A 9,197-nucleotide genomic window follows, 5' to 3' on the forward strand; every position below is an offset into this window, starting at 1 on the left:
TTAGTTCTGAAAATACTGTTTTATGTACTTCAAGGCTTTGTTACTAGATGATAGCTGCGCCCAGTTTTTGTTACATATAATACTGAAAAACTAGAGTGATAGGCTTCCAAAGAACCACTGCTATTGTCTGAATGTCTGTGTCCTCCCAAAATTTATATGTTTTAATCCTAACCCCCAAGGTAATAGCATTAGGATGTAGGGCCTTTGGAAAGTGACTGAAGGCTCTGCCATTTGAATGGGATTAATGCCCTTATAAAAGAGATAAGACAGCCACTCCACTAGGCAAGCCTGAGTGTAGAGTCATCAAAGACAGCTTGGAGAAATAGATTGCTGGCCTTGAGTACCCACATAGCTCATTTTTGCCCTGTGGGAGCTAAAAAATACCTCCTAGATGCTGCTGGCCTCCCTGTGGTTTGGTACATGCTTAGTACACTCTGGCCTTAAGGCCTCTGCATTTTCCGTTCTTTCTTCCTAGTATACTCTTCTAGGTAACCTTGAGGCTTGCATCAGGGATAGATATGAAGCACATGAAATAATACCTAGCATATATGGTTACCGAAAAAGGAGGGAAGGAATGTTATGAGTTCAAGTGAAAGAAGAGCTCCACGGAGACTGGTTAGGATGCACCTAAAGAAAAACGGATTTGTGTGGGGGATGGAGAAGAACATGTTATCATCAAGTAAACAAAGGCATGGAGCTGGGAAGGTGAGGGTTTCTCTAGACACCTCACAATGAGTCCAGAGTTCAAGTAGAAAAATGGTAGGTGGTAGGCAATTAGGTAAGAAAAATAAGTTGAATCCCAAAATAAAGGGCCATGAGGAGTAGGCAAAGGGATTTGGACTTTGCATCCTGCCTCCTCCTCCTAGACTCGTAACTTACTTCCTCAGTAGAATATGAGATACATGCCCAGCATGATGCTCTGCACATAATCTGCAAGCAACATTCCATTTATCAGTGACTAAACACTCAGGCCCTGGAGTGAAACTGCCTGGGTTCGAATCCTGCCCCATTCCATCCTGAGTGCATGGCCTTCGGTAAGATAGTTAACATCTGTACACCTCTGTTTCCTTATCTGTTAAAAAAAAAAGGGGGGGGCTAATTAAGGTAGCAGGTTCACTGGGTAATTGTAAAGGTTTGATGGATGTTACATATAAAGCACTTGACATACAACCTGTCAAAAAATTTTATACAATCAAGTAGCAATGTGGCAGTGGCCAGGATTTTGAAGGATAGGAATAACTGGGATGGTTAGAAATCACATGTGTGTGATTCTATAAACAGTTTATTTTCCTGATTGATGTGTTTTGTAGGCAGCTAGAATGGGCCAAGTATGTTATCATCAAGAACTGAAGAGACTGAACTAGAGCAAGTAAAACAACATCCAAAATACAGTGTAGATATATCAGAATGCTTTTCAGTTCTGCATTTGTGTTCTAACTTGCCCTTTAAACATATGTTGAAAAGAGTTTGACAGACGGGCAGAGGCAACACCATTACTGAGAAAAGTCACTTGACAAATCCTAATATTTCAAAGAGCCACTCCATTTGTGGCAGTAAGATTAAATTAAGACAGTGCCCTGGGAAAACACAACTATGCCAGGACTCTCCTCCTATTGAATGCTTCTCATGTCTAAGCTTTATGTTTTCAACACTTATTTCCAGGTCTATTTTCAGTTGCTATACAAAGGATTAATGAAAATAATTCCATCTAATGTGGTTAATGTCTCAGAAATCTATCTCATCCTAGAATTCATAAGACTCTGGCTTCCTGTAGAGAGGCCTTCAAAACAATAAGGTAAAGAAAATGAAATCATATCTAAGTATAAAAATTGAAATGTTGATTTTGATTTTGTATTCGATAATGAATTTTGGTCAATGCATGTTTATTTTAAAAGAAAGCATGCACAACAGCTTTTCTACTAATAATGGTAGGAAATTACATAGCTATTCAAAATACCCAATTCATACAAAATGAGATGCAAATGTTGGTGTTACTCGCTTAGAACAGAGATGAATATTTAACTCTTAACGTGCACATTTTATCCTTAATCTATTCTATGTAATATTTTATGTTGCTTCACCATTGTCATAAAAGGAAACTGATTTCCTTTTCTGGTAAAGAAGGAAAATAATACTATTAACCTCCCATGATTATTATGAAAATAAAGTGAAATCAAGTGAACAATAGTTTCCAAACTATTGATAGGATGCAGTTACTCATCAGTAATATTAGAAAGAAGACAATAAAATTTGTTTTCTTCTTTTCAGGCTCATATAAATACATATATGTATACATACATGTATATATACTTGTCAACTGGAGCAGGGCTGTATAGATAGCTCTCTATATAACAAAAAGATATGAAAATTTGACAATTTAGTATAGATATTTTTCTAATAAAAAGCACTTTTTAAATATCAAGCACTTTCTTTGTTTTCTAAAACCATACAGCAAGTTTTTATTTATTATGCCAGAACATAATTAGTAGTTATTGGAGTGAGCACAGACAGAATTACATAAAAACAACAGGTGCAAGAACTCCTAGATAATCTCATTAATTGCAGAGGCTCTATGGATTTGGAGCAAGAGGTCCAAAATACCCCAGAAGCAGGTGTTCTAGGTCTTCTTATGGCTCATGTGGGCACTTGGAGGTATTTGATGCGGTAGATAACAACTTGCTTAAAGACAAGGCTGAATAGGACAGCTGTCAAGGGCATTAGTGGTATGTGAGGGGTGGAGGACTGGAGAATAGAGAAGGTATAATCAGAGCCCCGCCAGGGCCAACTCTGACTAAGTTGGTTTCTGTGTTCTCGGAACCCTCTGTCTGCTCTGGTTTCTCACTGGAGTTTCCTGTGCTGTCCGCCCACCAACTGAATCACATTGCCTTTCCGTCTAGGTGCTGCTTCCTCCTTTTCTCATGGCTAACTCTTTCTCATGGTTTAGGGTTCAGCTCAACTGTTACTTCTTCATGGAGGCTGATACCTCCCAGTCTTCATCTGATAAGTGTGGAGCTTTTACCACCATCTATAACTATGCTACTTAACCATCTGTTTATTATTAACCGTGTGCTGCAGAAGGTGATCTTGATGAGAAGAAACTGCATACCCAGCAGTTTCTGGGTCATAGGCATGCATCAGGTAACTGATGAATGAATGAATGAACAAATACATTAATCTCCAAGATTCCTTCAGTTTGCGATATTCGGCTTGACTATTCCCTCAAAAGGCTTTATGTTTCTCCTGTATTCTCTCAAGCACCCTATTATAACTTTTTGAGTTAGTAGCGTGTTCACCAAGGCTAATCCTCTTTAGCATGTTAGCCAGCTACGACGGCCACCTTTTCACATAACAAGATGATTTCACCAAGTTAAAAACTTCTTTGGGATCTATTAGTAAAAGTATATATAAGAGTTTGCATTTCTAACAATATAGAAAAGTGTAGAGCCTCCCATTATAAAACATCTAGAAATGCTGGGGGGGGAAACATACTTTTAAAAGCATAGCTGACTTTATAAGATAGTACAAGAAATGTTCAGGAGCTAAAATTGAAAAAGGTCACTGAAAACCAGAGCAGCACAGAGACAGGAAGCCTGTGGTTGTCCTGGGAGGGAAGTGGGAGACAGGAAGGGGGCGCCATCGCACTAGCTCAGAGCAAATGCTTGCGTGGAGATGGCAGATGAGGTCCTGGCTCCACGCATATATAAGGCTGGGAGTTGGAACTGAGATGCCAGTAGGGGACTCTTGAAGGACTCTATTTTCAGTAATTGAGAGGTCCTTAAATAAAACCACCCACTGACAGGGAGATGACAAGGTATTTTGTTTATTTCAGTCTGGGTTCTGAGTGAGGAAAAAGAAAGTCTGCCCTGAGAGTTCTTGATCAAGACCTGCCCCCACATGGATTCAGGGCTTGTCTTTTATAGCTCAAGTACTGTCAATCAAGCAATTCATGTAAAAATGGAGCCTGGTTTTCTACCCATGGGGCATTTGACAGAGGCAGTTGTAAAACTTTGCTGCAGGATCACACCTTCGATCCAGGCCTCACAGGATCCTCACAGATAAAGGCTCAGTGTTGATAAATTCGCAATCTATATTTATGAAACACTCAAGCTACCAGGAGCAAGAAGCAACAGATACCACAAACAGCATGACTGGATACCTAGGAATTTCCGGTGAGTCAGACACAGGCAATAAAACAGGTATCTTTAGAATGATTAAAGACATAAAACAATAAAAAAAAAAAAAGGAGAAAAATGCAACTGCAAAGTTGACAGAATAAACAAACACAGTGCTTAGAAATGAAAAGTACATTCATTGAAGCTGAAAACTTAATTGATGCATTAGAAAGAGCAAAGGAAACTGGAAGATAGCATTAGCTGGAATATGCAACTGGAGTAAGCATTAGCAAACTGGAAGATATCTCTGAGCATGAATTCCAAAGAGATTGAGACAAAAAAAAAACATGAAGAAAAAGGGAGAAATGTAGAGAATAAAATGAAAAGATATCCAATAGAAGTTCCAGAAAGAAAACATGGAAAAAATGGGGAAGAGGCAAAATTTGAAGATGCAATGACTAGAATTGTCTAAACTTTTTGAAGCGTAAATGGTCAGATTCACAAAATTTAAGAAGTCCTGATCAAGAAAAATAAAAATAAGTTCATTCCTAATATCAACAACAAAACAAAATGTAGTGAAACAACAAAATGTCAAAGACAAAGATCTTCATAAGCAAAAAGTCAGTTAACCAAAATGAACAATAATTACATTGATATAAGCAACACTATAAGTGTACTAATATCTTTGAGATGCATAGTTATCAAACTAAAGTTCTATGCCCAACTAAACCATCATTAAAATAATGATAATAATTTAGAGTGCACCCCTAAAGGACCCTACTAGTAGATGCCAATAAGGAAGAACAAGACTGAACTCAGAAGGAAGGAGTGAGATGCACAAAGGTATAGTAGGTAAGGAAATCAGTAAAATGTAAATAAATCTAAATAGATTTTGACTAAAGTTCTATGTCCAACTAAACCATCATTAAAATAATAATAATTGAGAGTGCACCCCTAAAGGACCCTACTAGTGGATGCAATTCAGGAAAAACAAAGTTGAACTCAGAAGGAAGGAGTGAAGCCGGGCGTGGTGGCTCATGCCTGTAATCCCAGCACTTTGGGAGGCCAAGGCAGGCAGATCGCAAGGTCAGGAGTTCGAGATCAGATTGACCAATATGGTGAAACCCCATCTCTACTAAAGTAAATACAAAAATTAACAGGGCGTGGTGGTGTGTATCTGTAGTACCAGCTACTCGGGAGGCTGAGGCAGAAAAATTGCTTGAACCCGGGAGGTGGAGGTTGCAGTGAGCCAAGATCACGCCACTGCACTCCAGCTTCGGCGACAGAGAGAGACTCCGTCTCAAAAAAAAAAAAAAAAAAAAAAAAAAAAAAAAAAAAAAGGAGTGAGATGCAGAAAGGTATTGTAAGCAAGGAAATTAGTAAAATATAAATAAATCTAAATAGATCTTGATTATAAGAAGCAACATCATAATAGTGATTGATTTTGTGGTTATACAATAGGATGAAATTAAAACAAAATGGAGGAGATCATTGGCTTAGAGTGTTCTAAAGTCTTTCTATTCTTTGGTAGGTAGATAGATTTGTTAACTTTAGATTTTGAAAGTCACATGTGCATGATCAAGTTGTAAGTATCACCACTAATAGAAATGAACTATATAATTTTCAAACCAATAAAGTGCTCATAAAAAGCACTGTGTTCTAGTGCGTTTGACCAAGTATTTCACAGCACCAGAGCCAACGTTCTTCTACCTGTTTTATGAAAGATCCTTCCCATCCTCCAAGCAGACTTAGAGGTTTTCTCCTCTCTGCTCTTGAGTATCTTGGTCAACTCTTTAGAGCAAGTGTAATGGCCAATTTCTTGGGTCCATTTCCTGTTCCTCCTCATCATTGTGCCCCAGTGCCTGGCATATACCAGGCACTCTCATGTTTTAAGAAGGAATGGCTATGACTTGCTCAAGGTCACACAGCTCTCAAGTGGCAGATAAAAAACAGGGACCCAGATTTTTGCTCTTCCAGGTTTTTTCTTTTCTTTGAAACAATCTGAAAAAAAAAAAATTGTATATTTAAAAAAAAAGTTGTGTTTCATGAACACAGTAGCTGCTTGATTAAAGCAAAAAGAAATTGCTCGGAGATGAAAAGCAAATGAAGAGAAAGAAATTTCATACCAGTAACCGTTGTCAGTCTATTGTTAAAAAAAAAAAAAAAAAAAAAAAAATCCACACTTTGCAGATTGTGCTAGTGATGGAGCCATGTCCCAGAACAGGCTTTTGGAATGGCTGCCTTTTCCAGGGAAAACTTGACCACATTCACCTCAAGGTAGTCTCTACTGGGACATGATCCTAGGGAACTGAGAAGGCCCTCACTCACCAGCTTATCACTGCTAGGAACTAAAACCTTTGAATATCCCTTGTTGCAATACAATATGCCTCAGGAAACTACTGGTGATCTGCTAAAGGGGTGGAAGGTGGAAGGGCTGAGAACTTCCTCATGGAAGATTCTGCATTGAAATAGCAAGGAAGGAAAAGTAATTGAAGGGAGAGTAGAGAAGCAAAATGGTGAAGATAGCAAATGCTTGGAGCTGGTTTTTGTCAGATTTTCAGCCTCAGTAACCCATATTTTAAAAGGTGAAACCACATTTGAACTTCCCTTATCTCACAGCAAGATTGAAGACTCAGGAGGAAGTGGATCTTTTGAGATTCTTTGACTAGCACCAGATGACTGCATTAGAGTCTCTGAAATGCAAAGCTATGTGATCCATGTGATGTTTTCTCCAATCCTTTCTTATGAGTTGCAGAGCCAAGAGAAGCAGATGGAGAAGGAAAATTATCCCGAAGTAAGCTTTCCTTCAAGAGTAGAAAGGTAACAGATGCCAGTAAAGGGAGGAAGGAATGAGGGCAGGCAGCTCTGGACAGGTGGGAAAGGTAGGAGCTGAGGGTGGGTTTAGTTTGGGTTCATGTCTAAATTTACTAAGCATCCAGGCACGGTGGCTCACATTTGTAATCCCAGCACTTTGGGAAGCCAAGGCAGGAGAATCACCCAGGAGTCCAAGACCAGCCTGGGCAACACAGCGAGGCCCCATCTCTATTTCTAAAAAATATGTGTATTTTAAAAATTTTTAAATAATAAACTTACTGATGTCAGAACCATGTGATATCTAGGCATATGCCTTTGGCAAGAGGATTAAAATTCTTTTTCTGAGACAGAGTTTTGCTCTTGTCACCCAGGCTGGAGTGCAATGGCATGATCTCAGCTCATTGCAACCTCTGCCTCCCGGGTTCAAGTGATTCTCATACCTCAGCCTCCCAAGTAACTGGGATTACAGGTGCCCACCACCACGCCCAGCTAATGTTTTTGTATTTTTAGTAAAGACAGGGTTTCACCATATTAGCCAGGCTGGTCTCAAACTCCTGACCTCAGGCTATTGCCCACCTCAGCCTTCCAAAGTGCTGGGATTACAGGCATGAGCCACCCTTCCTGGCCTAAAATTCTTAAATATAGCCTGTTTCATCCACTTAAACAATCCTTTCTCTCCTTTACCTGTCTCCCATATAAAGAAACACCAGAAAGAAAACATGCTCTGCAGAAAGAGAGAGAGAGAGAATGTGTTTATTGTGTTTTCAAGAGTGGACTGAGGAATTTTGGCAGCAGGAATATGTAACATTTCTGCTGCAGTGGAGTGACTAGGGTTAACTTTTTACTTCAGTCTTCAACTTGGAGGTCAGGTGAGGTTCTCTGTTTTCATTCATCTCCTTTGACACTTTTCACAGGATCATGGAGCTTTACCAGAAACGGACTTCACAACTGTCACAACATTTTAATCTCTCCAGGCCTGGGACAAGGTGGAAACCTACAGGTTCCCAAGGAGATAGTTTTCGTCATTAGCACTTCAGCCAAAGCCTTAATGCTGCAAAAAGAAAGCATAATGTGGAGCAAGAGTTCCTGCTTCCGCCTATTCTGACTGTAGCTCTCCAGGGCTCTGATGAAGTCCATTGTGATCTAGCATTGAAAAAAAAAGAACGTTCTCTCCTAAGCCTTGCTGCTATTCATACGGGCTCAAAGTGCATGGTTTAATACTTGTAGCTATGAATACTTGCATTTTTCCAAAGGCCTTACTGTACACATTTATTGGGAAAAATCTCTATTTTCTCCCAAGTGGGTTTGAGGTAAAAAGAATCCCGTAAATAGCTATGCATTTCATTAGTCTGGATGAGGGCATGGATTGTTATCGCTGCTTGCCCAAGTGAACGGCTGTTGTAAAGAAGCCCCTTCCAAAATGTTACCTGTGGGACTGCTTTCATGTCTTCATTAACAACAGACACTTGGCATTAGTGACTCAACCACTGTGTTAATTAGAACTCAGACTTGCAGCCCATCCTCAGCTCATAAAATAAACACTGTTTTCCTTTGACCTAATTACAAGATGTTCTTAAACATCATCATTTTGTAAAAGAAACCATGACTACAAATTGCTTTGTGAACCATGCTCATTGTTGGGACTCAAAATGTGTCTGCAATTTGGAGAAGGTGTTTGCAGTTTGCCAGCAAAACTGCAGTCCATTCGAAACGATGGTGTATACAGGCAATGGGAATAATCTTTTTTTTTTTTTTTGAAAACCAATAACATTTTATTATATATTCTTTTTGTATGCACTCATACATACTTTGAAAAAATAGATTAGGATGAATACACTTCTTGGAAACCTGTTATTTTTACATATTATAAGTATTTTTCTACTTTATTAAGTATTCTTCCAAGGTATCATTTTTCATGTCTTCATGATGATTGTATGGTTGAAACAATCTTGCCAGTATCCAACATCTGGCCACATAAGTTATCTGTACAGTTAATCAACTGTGCTACAATGAACATTCTAGGATACATAATGTATAATCAACTGTGCTACAATGAACATTCTAGGATACATAATGTATAATCAACTGTGCTACAATGAACATTCTAGGATACATAATGTATAATCAACTGTGCTACAATGAACTTTCTAGGAGATACGTCTTTGCTTTTTTTCTTTTTTCTTTTTTTTTTTTTAATTTATTTATTATTATTATACTTTAAGTTGTAGGGTACATGTGCATAACGTGCAGGTTTGTTACATATGTATACTT

General features: G+C 38.6%; 1 protein-coding gene across 2 annotated transcripts in view; it reads left to right on the forward strand.

Annotated features, from left to right (window-relative positions):
* The window catches only part of LOC114677585 (uncharacterized), a 68,936-nt gene extending 60,397 nt beyond the window's left edge, over nucleotides 1–8,539 (forward strand). For both annotated transcript variants that reach the window (XR_013416327.1, XR_013416332.1), the window contains exon 3: nucleotides 7,841–8,539. The gene's annotated coding sequence lies outside the window, so the exon portion shown is untranslated. The remainder of the gene's footprint in view (nucleotides 1–7,840) is intronic.
* The last annotated feature ends 658 nt before the right edge of the window (nucleotides 8,540–9,197 follow it).

This window comes from Macaca mulatta, chromosome 4 (assembly GCF_049350105.2).
Source record: "Macaca mulatta isolate MMU2019108-1 chromosome 4, T2T-MMU8v2.0, whole genome shotgun sequence".
Taxonomy (NCBI): domain Eukaryota; kingdom Metazoa; phylum Chordata; class Mammalia; order Primates; family Cercopithecidae; genus Macaca; species Macaca mulatta.